This window comes from Macaca mulatta, chromosome 7 (assembly GCF_049350105.2).
Source record: "Macaca mulatta isolate MMU2019108-1 chromosome 7, T2T-MMU8v2.0, whole genome shotgun sequence".
NCBI classification, from domain to species: domain Eukaryota; kingdom Metazoa; phylum Chordata; class Mammalia; order Primates; family Cercopithecidae; genus Macaca; species Macaca mulatta.
In genome coordinates, this window is record NC_133412.1 from 152,972,929 (window position 1) to 152,988,949 (window position 16,021).

Below are 16,021 nucleotides of genomic sequence, written 5' to 3' on the forward strand. Positions count from 1 at the left end.
TAAATATTTTCAGACTGTAAGCAGACTCGCTTGTAGCCCAGTTTTTTACAAAAACTTTAGCATGCTGATTGGCTAGTACAGTTGCAAAGGCAGCAACCATCTATATTTACAGAGGTCTATTCCAAGAATAGGGTCTTTAATTTCTATTCAAAAAAGACCAAATTTCAAATGTAAACAATATATGTTTTGACTAAAAAAGATAGAAACTGTAAAGCAAGTTACACTAAAGTGATTGATTGAAACATATTTTGGTCCTGGAGACTAAATTTGCAATGTTTATGGCAAATATCTTCTTTTGTGTTGGTTTGAGATGAGTTTTATGGAATATTTATATTGGAAGAATCTCAGAGATTGAGCCCCACACAACCAGATGAGCTTTAGAGATGGGCCATTCTGGTTTCAAGTACTAGTTTCCTTGCTCAAAGCTGTATGTCCAGCGGCAAGTGGCTCAACCACTTTATAAAAAAATGTAAACTATATATATATATGTTGTTTATATATAATATATATTGTTTATATTATATATAATATATATTATATAAAATATAAATAAGATATATATATATATCTTATTTATTTATTTATTTATAGAGATGAAGTCTCACTTTATTGCCCAGGCTGGTCTCAAACTCCTGGGCTCAAGTGATCCTCCTGCGTTGGAGTGCTGGGATTACAGGGGTGAGCCACTGTGGTTGGCCTAAGTAATACAGCCACATAATTTAAAAACTTCAACTGTGGCTAGATACCCCCTTCAGGGCAAAGGCACCACTTTAGCTGCTAGAATGCTGGCTGATGGCTGTTGGCTAAATCCTTCACCAAGAACTGCCTTTGACTATTGAAGCCACCTTGCCCAAGGTCAAGCCCCCTCCTGAGGGGTGGCCCGTATTCAATTAATGATGGATGATGGAGCTGGGGGAATCTATCAAGACTCAGCCCTTTGTCTCAAGACTGGATAACTGGGAAGGTCCTTTTAGCTACAGAGTTTCCTAAGGCCAGCTGAGGTCTCTATTGCATGAATGTTCACCTCCCCCTTCTGCCCAGACTCTGATGTCACTCTCCCCAAACTTCCCAAACATGATACTGGGCCTCAGAGTTTGTTTTCTGAAAGCCCAGCTGAAGATAGCATCATGAGACTTAAAATAAGAAAACCATAATAACAAAAGAAAAACAGTAGTATCTTTCTCACCTTGCCCTAAAGTTCTGCTCTATACTGGTAACCCTTTTACATCCTTTCAGACATTTCCCTTCATAGTTCTAGCAATATGCTTCCATTTCTATTTCTTGACTTTTTCAGTTTTACATAATAACTAATGACTTCTGCTTCTAGAAGTAAAGGTTGAGCTTTCTCATGCTCTCCCTGCCCTACAACACACACACACACTTTTTTACCTTCCAGTTTCCCAGTAAAATTCTATCACATTTCGGTTAAATGTTCAGAGTTTGTTATTTTGGCTTTGTAATATTGCCTATTGAAAACAATGTAAGATCATACATGAACGGACTTGTTCCACAACTATTCACCAGCTGCATAGAATGTGCCAGACACCGTTCTAGAGACTGAAGATACAGCAGTGAAAAACAACAGACTGTATTTCTACCCCTGACAAAACATTCTACTGTTATGACTATTTCTGTTTTCCTGTAATTCTTTGTTAATGAATACCCTCGTTATCTCATTAGCTTATTTTTCTAGCCACCCATCAGTGCTATAGACAACAGCTACAAAAGTCATCACAAGATAAACAGACAGGAGTCCATTATTTCTTTTTCTGTCTTGGAGGACTCCCTTCTGGAGTCATCTGACCTCCTGCTCTAGTCTGGGCTGGGCACTCACTAAGCCTGCCTCACAGTTGTCATCCTGAGTCTTCCTTGCTCCTTATGCTGGAAAATCCCTGGGCCCTGCTCCTGTATTAAATCCCTAGTTTCAGCTCTATTTCCTCATTGTCAAGGTGCACATTGTCCTGAAGCCTCCTGAGAAAGGATAGCTAAAAAGTAAAATCATTGAGACATTGCTTATCTGAAGAATGTTTTATTCCATTCTCACCCTTGATGATAGTTTGCCTGGGAAGGACTTGTATGTTGGAAATTATCTTCACTAATAAATTAAAAAACATCCATACAATGTCTTTGGTTATCCATTGTTACAGCTGTTGACATCACAGTTTGGTGTCTCATTCCTTGAATGCACCAATTTTTACTTTTTTTTTTTTCCTCTCTCTGAAATCTCCATATCAATGAACCTCAAAGTAGCACTTACAGCTCAGGTCTCTGGAACCACATGCTGCTGCCCTCTACAGTTCTTGCTTTTGTATAGTTGTGGTTATTTGCCAATTAGCTGCCCTGTGTTGGCATCCTGACTTTGGTATGATTTGATCAGCTAAGCTATTACTGAACTGTAACACACACACACACACACACATACGCACACACACACAAATGAATAGCCATAATTAATTAGCATAAAGTTTTGAGGGTAACCAAGATGGTGTAGTAGAGATCTGAGATATATATACACACACATATATACATATATATACACACACACATATATATGTGTGTGTATATATATGTGTGTATATATATGTGTGTGTGTGTATATATATATATAAACTAGCTATCACTACACAATTCCAGTAACAATTCCTGTACCACCAATTCCCTCTCTAACCCAAGGCAAAATGTTCAACTCTTTTTTGTATTCCCTTAAAAGCCTTTTTTTTTTTTCAGTTTCACCAATAATGTTCATTTCTTAGCCACCTCAGAATGAGAATTAAATAATATGTATAAACGCTTTGAATTTTTTACATCCAGAAATGAACATAAGCTCATTCCTCTGCTTCACACCAGATGCTTATATTTTTGAGAGGAGCGAGGATTAGAATTGTCACTCTGGAATTTTTATGCTACAAAATGTCAATCAATATGTTTGCATGTCACTAGGTTCCATCCTACAGTGTTTGGTGATAAAGTCTTTTCATTTGGCTCCCAGCTTTATCACCATAATGTATTTATTTACTTTACCTTACATGTGCTAGTTGGTAGAAACTGTAGAAAAAGAATTACTCCCACATATTTCTTTCCCCTAAAGAGAAATAATATATTGTAAGAACACAGATGGGGCTCCACAAAAAAAAAAAAAAAAAAATGCCGAATTAATGTTGGATGGATATACATATATAAGAACTTGCTATCAGTACACAATTCCAATAAGAATTATATATACACACACTGAAAATAGAATTTGATTAAATAATTACACTAAGTACGAGCTACATTTTACTTCCATTGGAGGAGAGCTAAGCAGAAACTAGTGTGAGACAACCATGAATAGAAAAGCGCAGAAGGAATTTGATGAGGATATTCCCAGGGCTATTTCTAACCAGAAAACGAAGCTGGAGGCTTTGAAGTAAATCAAAATATTTGAAGAAGAAAGAGGATAAATAACAAAACTCACTTCCAACATCATACTAAAAGCACCATGCAGCCATATAGAAAATGTGTAATTTTGACTCAAATAACTATAGGGAGATTCTTGTTTTTTTTAATTAGGAGATTTGAGGTGACTCTCTAGACTACCTATATTTATGTGGCATTCAGCAATATGTCTGCTAATAATCAGAGGGAAACGAATCACATAAAACAATGCCAGTCATGTCGTTGATAAAAAGGAAATTAAAGTGTGATTGTGTTTCTCTTTCTCTCCCTCATTTTCAGTAAGCCACATTCTCTTGTTCTTTTCCTCACCTGATTAGGCATTTTTGTAAGGGAGTTTGCCTCTGTCCTCTGTTGTAAACATTTTCCTTATCTCAGCATCCTTTTTAAATTCAAGAGACACTTTCCTTTGCAATGCACTATGAAAGGTGAATGTGTTAGAGAATATCCGAGATGGCTTTGTCATGTCTGGTGCTCTTAAATCCTGTTGTGTCCTAAAGAGCCCAGTAAATGAGGCCGAGGCTATGATTTGACAATTGAACAAGGCCTCAGCCAGCTCTCCCAGACTGCCCCAAAACTCCCCGAGGAGAGAGAGAGACCCAGGTGGTGATGGAAGTATTTTTCCTTTAAAAGACTATGGAGAGTCTGGCAAACCTATATTTTGGGGTTGCTTGCAAGGCAGAGGTGACATTTGAAAAGCCAGGGGTCTTTGTAGCCATTTTATTTACTACCTAATGTGAATTCAAGGTGGTGGCAGGGAATTGAAAAGGGAAGATTATTTAGTCAATAAACACTTAAATGGCTACTGCCTACTGTGTGGACATACCTGGAGAGAGTTAAAAAGATAATAAAGCAAGGGTAGGATGCTTGTCTTCATGGTGCTTATATCATGGGAAGAAGGCATGAACAAACCAATTTTACACATAATGATTTCATCACAATCATGACACAGTGTGACAAAGAAAGACAGGCTTCTAAGAAAGTAGAAAAGGACCTGAGGTAGTGTTGTCATCTGGGGAAGCTTTCTTGCAGGAGCAGTGTAGAAGCCGTCCTGTGCAGGATGAGATATTAGATCAGCAAAAGAGGATAAGGGCCAGTGTTCCTGGCAAAGGAAATAGCCTATGCCGAGGCCCTGCTGTAGAGATCATACTGTATCGTGTTCCTCTGGCTTTGGACTACACATTGATGCTAAAGTCTGGAAGCATATCAGATTCGACCAAGTAAAGTGATCAGTTAAGGTCCCCATTTATGGGCTAAAGAAAGGTCATTCAAATAGTGACCCTCCCATTATTATGACTCATGACAAAGGGGTGTGGGACTGGTTGTTTCCAAAGCTGGACTGGGTCACATGGTCATGTGGAATGGGCTGCCTGCTGTCCCAATCTGAGCCCTGCCTCCGTGCTATGCCAAAGGTGCAGATCCCTTTAGTGAAAATTGGAGACACAAATCATTTAAGGCAATGCCTCACAGACCCATGTGCAAGGTTCCATGGAATGTGTTAATATATCACGCTCATCTCAATTTTGCATGGTACCTTAAATTATGTTTGCTAATAAGGGACCATACACATTGAACAGATCATATAATGGTTATGGATGTCATGTCAATAATGTAATGGCACCTATTATATGTTGTAATATCAAGAAACCATTTAGCCTGTACATTTGTCTAGGTTTCTGGACTTTACAGCCTTCTGGTATTTCACTTGCTTGTGTCTTTCAGTGAACACTAGTAACCAGAAATCAGCAATTTGAAAATTTGATTCTTCTTCCTATTTTTCTCATGCCTTACTTGGTCTTCCTTTCTGCTTGGTGGAAACTGTAGAGTTCAGTGGAAGTTTACCTGCAGTCTAATTAGCCTCTCTATTTAATTTTGTAATAAAAACTCTGAACCAGAAGCTGGAGATAATGTGCCCAATTCAATTCATAGATGTCAATTTCTTTTTAATTGTAATCCTTTTCTTGAGTTCTTCCCACTCTCACTGCCCCGGCACACCTGAGGCTTGGATGATTACAAGACTTTTGTGCCTACGCTGGAGATTATGCCTCCTGCTTTAGGATTAAATTCATTTATTATCATTGTTGTAATTATTAGTAGTAATAATAGGCATCTCCACCTATTAAACCTGATGAATAGCAGTTTTCACAGTCTTTGCCTCCAAACTTAGCTTATTTCAGTTCTTTGCCCAGACAAGTTCTTCACTCTTTAATGGCAGGGAGCATTCCATTTTCTGTTGCATTTAAAGGTTATTTTGAGATCATTCAGAAGACAAGCCTCTTTTTCCTTTTTTAGCAGATTATCCTGGGTGTGGAGAGATGGCTTCTTTTCCCTGGGTAGGAGTCACCCCTTAGTGAATGCCAATGGGATCTTTTCTTCGTGATGCGACTGCTGCTTTGAAGATGCATTTGAACAGGCAAGGGACACCTCTTAGCTGCAATCTCTTCCTTAGAAGCGTGGCAGCTCCAGGTCCTAAAAAGCACACATGGCTTTGACTTCCATGCTGACTCCAAAAGAACCTTTTCTCTGCCTTTTTGATGGAGTAGTCCCTACCCCTAACAAAACAGCAATGTGGCCCAACCAACTTAAAAATGGAACTGGCTCCTCAGCAACATACTAATTCTTTCCAAGTTCCTTCTCAGACTCAAATCTCAATGTGTCTTCTGTTCTTACACGGCATTTGTAGTAAAATCTTCAGGAAAAGCAATCAGTGAGAGACTGGGTCACGGCTTTTAGTTAATTTTCCCTTCTGAACTTTCTCCAAATCAGAAGAAAGCAATGCACTGTAATTGAGAATATATGAAATGTTTGTGCTTTAAATTATAAAGGTCTCTCAACGATAACACCTTCTGAAAATAATGCTCCATGGGCTCTCCAGAAGAATATTTAGGATAGTTCATCATCAGGTTTGAAGTGCCCAAGCTACTATAGTGCCCTTTCTTATCTTGGCTCTATGTTTTTCCACTATGACTCACTGATACAATTTCCTAATCCTTCTTATCTCAAATGTCTCTTAGACCATTAAACCTTTGCCTATAAAATGAAGGGGTTTGACTTTGAATCTAAAGGAGTGGACCATCACTTAAGCACCCCAGTCTCTCAGTTCATTCTCTTCACAAACATTGCTTGGGAGAGCACAGTGATTCCTGTTATGGACCCATCACCCTTGTAGACTCTGAGGCTGCGATGAAAATACAATGAAATCAGTAACTCTAGTTCTTTATGGAACATACATTCTGGGGGTAGGGGCAGAGACTACTGATACATAAATTAGCAAGAGAATATAGTATGCAGGGACAAGTGCTATCAAGAAAATAAACTTGGGCAATGTCACACAGAGTACCTGATGGGTGGGTAGCTAGTTTAGGGGGAAGTTACTCTAAGGAAGAAACATTTAAACTGAGATTGGAATGATAAAAGATGTCAGGTCTGTGAAATCTAGGGGAAGAACATTTACAACAGAGGGAACGGTTAGTGTAAAGACCTTTAGGCTGGAACATGTTGGGCGGTGTTTGAAAGATGATGAATATGGCTGTAGCAAAAGAAATCTGGTATGAGGTAAGATCTGAGAGGTGGCAGGGACTGAAACAGACAGGGCCTGTTAGACTGTGGAAAGCACTTTAGGTTTTATAAAAGTGTAATGGCAGACGATTAGAATGTACTAAGTAGTGGAGTGACATGATGTGATTTATGTTTTTTAAAGATTACTCTGCCATGTTGAGAAAAGATTGTAAAGGACCAAGAGAGGAGGCAGAGAGACCTAATACGTGGCTACTGCTTTAATTCTGATGAAGTTTGATTGTGGTTTGAACTAGTATAGCAGCCAGGCCCCCACTACAGACCCACCCAGCTTGATGGCCTCACCCTGCCTCTTGTCCTGTCTCTGAACTGCTAAATCTCAAAACTTTAAAGCTCTAATATCTTGCTGATTAGCCATAATTTCCAAATTTTATACTTAAGTCCAGGCGGTTTTTTTTTCTTTTTTTTTTGGCTTCAGCAAGGTTTTCATTTGTCTATATCTATAAATTACCTCTCATCATCACTCCAAATTCCTTTTTCCCTCTGTTGTGTTCATCCCAGATCATTCCAAATGGTTTCTGTTCCTTACGCCACTGCAGTGCTGCCTTCAACCTGGTCTTAGAAGACTTCTCTGTTTTTTATCTCTCCCCCATTCCACCTCCAACTCTTGATCAGCACCTATTTCCACCTCCCAACTTGGTCTCCTTTTTCACTTCTACATCCTTGGGTTTTAAATGCTACCTTTTTTCAGAAAACAATGCTGACCAGTCACGAGTTTCTTTGAATTCCTCCATGCTTATCCACATCAGTCCTTACTTTAGGGGAATCCCTTTGTTCCTTTGTTTGAAATCTTATGCTACTTATCTCTTCACTCTCATCTCTTCCCAAGGTTTGGACATCATTTAGTGTTCTCATTTTCCACTGGGGCCATTAATATCATCCCTTCAGCATATACATATATATGTGTGTATGTATGTGTATATATGTGTGTGTGTATATATATACACGTGTGTGTGTATATATACACGTGTGTGTGTATATATACATATATGTACATATATATGTATGTGTATATATATACATATATGTGTGTGTATATATATGGCTTTCCCATTTCAAAAACAAAATCAAAACAAAAAAGGCAATCATCTATGAATCTGGTTTCTGTGCTTTCCATTAGCACTTACTGTTCCCAGATGAAGACACTGTTTCACTTTCCTATATACTCACATATCCTGAATTTTATATTCTTACTGATTTTACTTTCTAAACAAGGAATATATACGTATTGTAGAAAAAAATCACTGTGAAGTAAATTCCACCCATGAACCAACCCTCCAGGGAAAGTCATGCGTAAAAGGCCCCGCAGATTCCCGCCTGTCTTCCTTTCCTTCCTTATCTACCAATATTTTTTCACATGCACGCAACATTCTAGTCATACCTTGTTATACTTTCAGACACGTTCTTTCTACTTGAGCACATACAGAGGGAACGGTTAGTATAAAGGCCTTTAGGCTGGAACATGTTGGGCGGTGTTTGAAAGATGATGAATATGGCTGTAGCAAAAGAAATCTGGTATGAGGTAAGATCTGAGAGGTTACATACAACATACAACTTGAGCGTGATTGTTTATCTATAAAATGAAGACAATATGATCATTTCTGTAGGAGTTTTGAGTCAAAAATAAATTTATGTATTTCAAATGCTTAGAATAGTGTCTGTTACATAGTGACCTTTCAATAAAAATTATTATTATTATTGCTCTTTTGTCCACTTTAGCTACCTGGAAAAGTAATAATCCCTCAAGACTAAGTTGAAATACAACCTCCCTGGGGAGTGTATTAGTCTGTTCTCACTGCTAATAAAGACATGCCCGAGATTGGGTAATTTATAAAGGAAAGAGGTTTAGTAGACTCAGAGTTTCACATGGCTAGAGAGGCCTCACAATCATGGTGGCAGGCAAAGGGATAGCAAGACACATTTTACATGGCAGTAGGCAAGAGTGTGTGTGCAGGGGAGCTCCCACTTATAAAACCATCAGACCTTGTGAGACTTATTCACTACTGTTAAGAACAATATGGGGGAATCTGCTCCCGTGATTCAGTTATCTCCACCTGTAATAATCCCCTTGACACATGGGGATTATTACAATTCAAGGTGAGATTTGGGTGGGGACACAACCAAACCATATCAGGGAGTTATCCTTCTCCTCTGCCATCTTGTTTCACTCTGCCAGGCTCCTTTTCTCAGTGCCTCCACAAGTGGTTTACATGAACACTATGTGCAGCAGGGAGTTTAAGGACCTTAGTCATGTTCCCAGCCAATCAGCGGTTGTGGTTTGAACCAATCAGCATTTGGCTTCCTATTAAACCTCTCTAGAGGTTCAGGATCTCTAGAGGGCCATTCTGTGCTGCTATGCAAGTCTATAGTGACTCCTCAACAAGGTTTCTATTCATTTCCAAGTCTTCCCTACCACTGAGATACTTCAAGGAAATATGAGTGGATCATGAATAAATCTCCTAAAAATAAAGACAGTTAAATCAATTGCACTCTCAATATTATTAGACTATTTTAACATGCTATAGGCAAATCTTCAGAATGGTGTTTGCTTTGTGTGTGTGTGCCATAGGAGATTCTTGTCTTTAGAGAATAAGGGAATAATATTAAAATGAATAAATAGTAAAAGTGGGAATATTTTTAATATTGTTGAATTAAAGATTAAAATAGGGAGCATGTTTGAAACCCCATTTTGAAAAATATGTGTAGACAGAGGAAACCTAAGAGTTAAAATACTGCGTGAGTTTTGCTCTGCATGCTTCTGTATCTGTGATAGTGGAGGCTATAAAAAGCAGTATTTATCTGTATATGTGTTCTATACCAATGTGATCTATCTCTCTAATTAGATAGTCAACTATTTTTAAAGAGCTGCAAATAAGCCCTATAAGAATGTCATAAATGCATTCCATTTAGAAACATCTTGCAGATAAATTGTATTTTTATTCTTCCTGTAGCCTCCTGTAGCCTTAAAAGAATAACAAAAAATAAATTCTTACTACCTAATTCCAGAAACAGATCATTACTGCCAGTAGTATGTTAATCATGCTTGCCATTCCTTCTCCTTCGATATCATTATGCTTTGGGATAGAAAAGGTGGGTGGTATGTGAGCCTCCTTGGAGAAACGAAATGTTGGAGTACACAGGCTTCTCAAGAGGTACAATGTTATTTTCATGCAAAAAAATCCCAAGTATTACAAAGGGGCTTGAAAATGTTGAAAACACATGGTGAATAAGTAGAATTACTAACAAGAGCACTGTATCATTTGCTTCCATAGGCTCTTTCAAGATGTAGGCAAATTGGAGGTAGGCCAGACAGAAGCAACAGGAGTGATTAGTGGAATTGAAGGAATGATTTTGGAAAAAAGATTAAAAGAGCTAAAACGTATAGGTTGGCTAAGTGACAACTCAGAGAAAATGACCTTATGGGCTATAGATATTTGAAAGTGGCTGGCTATAAGCAGAGCAAGGGGTTACTTAGGTAATGGGATTAAATCAAGAGGGTAAACATTTTAAACTCAGTATCTGGATTTCTTTTGTTGACGATAAGAATTATTAGATTTTAGAACTATCCCAACACCTACTGCTTGGATTAAAGCAAGAGGCAGGGTGTGGTAGCATGAAGTCTCTAATAGTTTACCCAATTCTGAGCAACTTGTTGCCAGGAAGCAGATCTTACTCACTTTTAATCCCTAGGATTTAGCACATTAAAAGAACTCCACAGAGAGCTAAGTCATGTTCAGTTCAGTAAGAAGAAAATGGTCTGTGGAGTTAGACATGACAGATTTTATATCTCTGCTGTTTTACTGTTCTATAACAGTCAACGAGTTACTTAACCTAAGCCTTACCCATAAGGTACGTATTAATATCAACTTTATAGGATTGATGTGAAGTTTACATGAGTTGTCTTGATCTCTTCTTTTACCTATTTAACAGCTGTTAAATACATCCCTCCTCTCCATCATCACTGCCATCGTGTTCCTTCTGACTTTAGTAATGTCTTCAATGGTTTCCTGGAATCCAATTTTGCCTATCTTCAAGTTTCCACAATGTAGTCAGGAATAACTTTTTGTAGTGCATATATGAGTAAGCAAGCCCTAGCTTAAAAACTCCAATGGATCCCACTGCCTTCAGGATAAAATTGAATATCCTTAGGATGACATACTTCATGCCATCATGCCTGCCTTCCTAGTTCCAACTCATATTACCCTACCCCTCTCACATAATGTTCTAGCTACATTCATTTGCTTGAATTTTCCTTTTGTGCCTTGTACAAATATATACATATGCTGGTTCCTCTGCTGAGAACCCACTTTCCACTCCAATTTGCCACTTCGTTGCCACTCTTTGCTTTCTGCCTTGCTTCACACTCTTTCTAAATTGCCAAACTCAGATTTTACTTCTCTTGAGATATCTGGGGTCCAGGTGCCTCTCCCATGTGTTTCCACAGTAAATGGAGCTTATCATTATCCTGCTATTAATTCACTGTGTTATAAGTGTCTTTTCACTCTGCCTCTCCTAACAGATGTTAGAATTCATTTGGGCAGATACTTAGATTAGTGCCTACCATTTAGTAGGCATTCAGCGTATTTTTAGAATCAAAAAATGATAAATGGTAGATGGATGGATGCATGGGTAGGTAAAAGGATATATGGAATGTAACCAAGTACCTACAACATAAGAAATTATCAATTAATTTCAGTTTTCTTTCCTTGGAGTTTTGCGACTAAAAAATGCACTTGATTGTCCCGAATAAGCATAGTCTTGAGTGGGCTTTAGTCAGAGTTATTTGTGTGCATTTATATCAATACGACCCACTCCAGTCTATCACAATGGGGAAATAATGCAATGTAGAAGGAATAGGATTCTAGGAAACCTAGGATATAAGTGAGCGCATACCAGAAACAAATATGTCAATAGAGTAGTTTGGAGGAAATACTTGGAAATACCTTGCCTTTATAGCTAGATACAGAACTTCATGTTTTACAACTAGAAGCTTTGTGACTTCTGAGAACCTGACTGAAGAAAAATGGAAATGAAGACAAAGGGGACTGAAATGGGAGTGGAAGTAGGAAAACGGGATACACAGACGCAAAACAAACTTTTCCTTTTACACACTCCATTTCCCTCTCTGGTGCTTGCCCATAGCCCAGCTATTTAACCTTAGGACACATGGCCAACCCCCTTGTCTAGAGTTTGCCCTAATTGTTGGGCGCATTGTAGCATCTTAGATGATCAATTGCTCATGCCAAGAGCAGAGTGTTAAGATTCATGAAATTCGAGTCTGTGCTATTAATAACCTGAGCAGGGTTTTCATGCCTCCTTCCCCTTTGTTTTCTCCTTTGCCAAGTCTCCATTCTCGCTCTTTTGTGGATGTGTGTGTTATGGAGACGAATGAAATTTCAGACACAGCAATGAATTGCCACTGAAAAGGATACACCCCAGGGTCTTCTGTGTTCCTTTGCAGCTGTGATGATAAATTGCCATCTCTAAAATTAATTGTTACCTTTTCAGGAAGTGTTTACTCATTTTCATCTCCTCACTGGCATCAGCGAATCTCTGAGCTAGAGAGCCAAACTTTCCTTTCTCTTCTCAGGCCCTTGATAAGCAGCTAGAACGGCAATCAGTGGGGCTGACGGGCGAGCAATGGTACCTCCGTGTTGTTCTCTAGCCCATGAATTCAACGAACATCCAAGCTATGCCTTTCATCTCAACTGCCTTTTAATAGACTAACCCATTTCTCTTTACTTTTGGCTCCACATTAAAATGTCTATAAAATTTTACTCCAAGCTAGGTCTTCCAGGTTAACGGAAGAAGGAGCATACATTCAGCAAAACAGCTTTCTCCCTTTGTTAGAGTTCTGCTGTACTCAAGAGCTGAAAAAAAGTGTGATACTTCACATGTACTCTTTACAAACCTTACGAAGCTGCTCAGTTTTACACAGGGTACGCCGGCACACAAGTGTGACCTTGTCCTTACTCCATCCTCAAAGATAAGTTGTCTCCACAGCCTGCCAAAAAGATGTCCCTGATGCAATGAGAATGAGCTGGAGTCCTGACTGCGCTACATTTTTAGTGGTATCCTAACTCTATTCCACAGACATCAGAAAAAGTCACAACATACTCTTTGTAACTAGTCCCTTTATTATGTCCATGAGTGTAATATATACAGTAATTTTAATGAGGGTGATTTTTCACCCCCCTTCTCTCCCTGCCCCACACACAAAGGAGACTTTGCCTATGTCTGGAAACATTTTTGGTTGTCGCAGTTGAAAAGGAACATATGGAGGTGTTGCTGTTATCCAGTGAGCAGAGGCCACAGATGCTGCTGTACATTTTATAATGCACATGAACTCTGGAATATATAAATCAAGTAAATCTCAGTATTCTGCCATATACTCTAGGAGATACTTAAAGTTATAAGCCATGACTTCTATTTTCCAAGCATTTTTTAGAAAAACAACCAATTTTATTTTTGATTTCTGACTATATGATAGAGTTCAGCTACATAGTATATGGAACAAAGCTATACAGTAGCTGCAAGACACCAACACATGGCTGGGCCCTTCAGAGCCTCATAAGTGTATTGGGGACACTTAGAATCTAGTAATAGACTAACACATATGTTCCACCATTGAGTGGCATCAAACAGGCTTTCATTTAGTGGTGAAATTGATGATATAATGGAGGCTAGAAAGATCTAATAATGAAAAAAGAGGAATTTAACCAGTCTTGAGGTGATCAAATGAGGAAGCAGAAAGGTAGGATTGATTGTAATGTGTGCACAGGAGAGTGAAGCCTGATTACCTGTACTAATCATTGCCAAACCTTCAAGAATCGCCTGCCAAGCGCCAGGCGCAGAAGTTGCAAAACTGTTTGGGAGATCAAAGAGAAAATATCAACCTGGCTTTCAAGTCATTTCAGGGTGCTTTCTTAGAAAAACCGGTTTTGGTTTTGAAACAGGGGCAAACATTGGCTGCGGGCCAAGAAATTTACAATTCCTGAAGAACTTTAGATTGACATATGTCTGACAATTTCCATTTTGCAAAACAAAAGAAGGCAAAAGTGGGCTTGGAAGGCACTCAATCTTTGATGTTGTCTTTGCTTCAGCCGAGCAGAAGTGAGAATTTAGACACAGTGAGCCATTACCAGAGTTTAAGAAAACTTACATCAGCGTGGTTTCCCCCTTTCTCTCAGTCAAGCACATGCCTGTGTCTCATTCTGCTTTAGCTGCATTGGCTGTTGGATGGGTGTGTGTCCTTGTAAAAGGACTATAGGATTGGAAGTGGACACCTGCATTCCATTTCTTACTCTCCACCAACTACCTGAGTGACATTAGGCAAACTTGCCAATGTGGAAGTTGGGCCGGGCTAGGTTATGTTCAGCTCTAACCTTAAACACTGATTTCCCAATTGACTTTCTTGTTCCATTCAAAGAGATTAGGAGGAAAAAAAAAAGTGGTATATCCCAGGCAAGTTTTGTGAAATTTCAGTGAAATATTGAAATAAGCGATGTCAGCAGCCTTATGTTCTCGCTAATGGTCTGGTATATTTTATGAATAAACAACACTAGCTTCATGTTACTGGATCTCACTTCCAGCAGATTTCTAAAATTGTAACTCTACAGTGTTTTTGACAGAGCTTCTGGAAGGGGAAAAATGACAGTGTAGTTGTTTGCTAACATCTGGGTGTACTTTTTGCACATAGGTATAGCCCCAAGCAGAATTGTTCCAAGGCAGGGAGATAATCTGATTCATATCTCTACCTAGAAGCACTTAAAGAAGCTGTCAGATGATTCCTACAGTGACAAATTTGAGTCCCAAGGAGATTATGGAGTGAAATCAGACACATTTTGGGGAGAAATTCCTACTATCTTTTCAAAGGAAAAACTCCCACAATATTTTTGCCAATCTCTTTTACTGCATTCCCAGCTCAAAAACCAGAGACTTAGGCTAATTTTTTTTTTGTTTCTATTATTCTCTAATATGTTTGTTTAAAAAGCAAGTTTTAATGAAAGTCAGTCATGTGACTTAGAGAATTAAATGTAGGGCTCTAGCAAGGATTTGCTTTAAACCGTTTCTCTCTGATTTAGTTTCTGCACCTGGGTAATAACTACGTTGGAAGCATTAGTGTTGTTTCTCTATCATAAAATTGACATGCTTGTTGTGGATAAGAATAGTTGATTGTAGAACTGCTTTCACCTAACTTCATTCCATTATACTAACAATTTGGCTAGCAGAATTTTTTTTTTTCAATCCTCCATTTGCAGCTTTTTGTACTCTGATCACAATATATTAAATCCAGCAAAAGAACTACTAGGTTGAATACAAAGCACATAGAGGTGCTCTTTTTTAATTGATTTGCAAAGGTTAGTTGCTCAGTACTAGTGGAGAGTTTCATGATTACTTAATTGAATTACCTACTTCCCCCAGTAGAGTGCTTACTGGGCACCATACAGTAAGCTGAGTGTTTTCCATGGCTGGTACTATTATTTCCCCAGTTTACAGGTTAGGAAAGCAAGGTGATCTTTACAAAATATGCTGAAAGTTCACTGGCATAAAAGCCTTTTAATTTCTTGCTGAAAAATTCCCTGGACTTTTGAAACATGATAAAGTCCATTTTTGTTGTTCTCTGAAGATTCAGGTTCATATAGTATGACAGTTTCATTTTTGTGACTCTCAATCATATATGAGATAAATGATGGGGGAAAGAGATCACTTTTAGGTCAAGCAGACTTGTGTCCAATTCTAACATCAAGGAGAAGCCACGTGCTTTGGCAAAGTTTGTGTATTTACACTGTTGGGAAAACTAAAAGTAATTTATATAAAGTACCTAGCATAGTGTCTGGCAGAGTAGGTGTTCAGTAAATGTTGCTGGTATTATTTTTGCTAATGATATTATTCAGCCATATAAACATATAGCACTAAGGTTAAGCAAAATACATATTGGCATTACAGCATGCCTAGGTATTTATTGACGAAAAGATATTTCTGATAAACTTTTCTTAGCATTTGCTGCTTT

At 38.4% G+C, this 16,021-nt stretch overlaps 1 protein-coding gene across 6 annotated transcripts in view; it reads left to right on the forward strand.

Annotated features, from left to right (window-relative positions):
* LOC144329353 (neurexin-3-beta) overlaps positions 1-16,021 on the forward strand; it is a 584,055-nt gene that overhangs the window by 437,314 nt on the left and 130,720 nt on the right. The gene's annotated exons all lie outside the window — the stretch shown is intronic.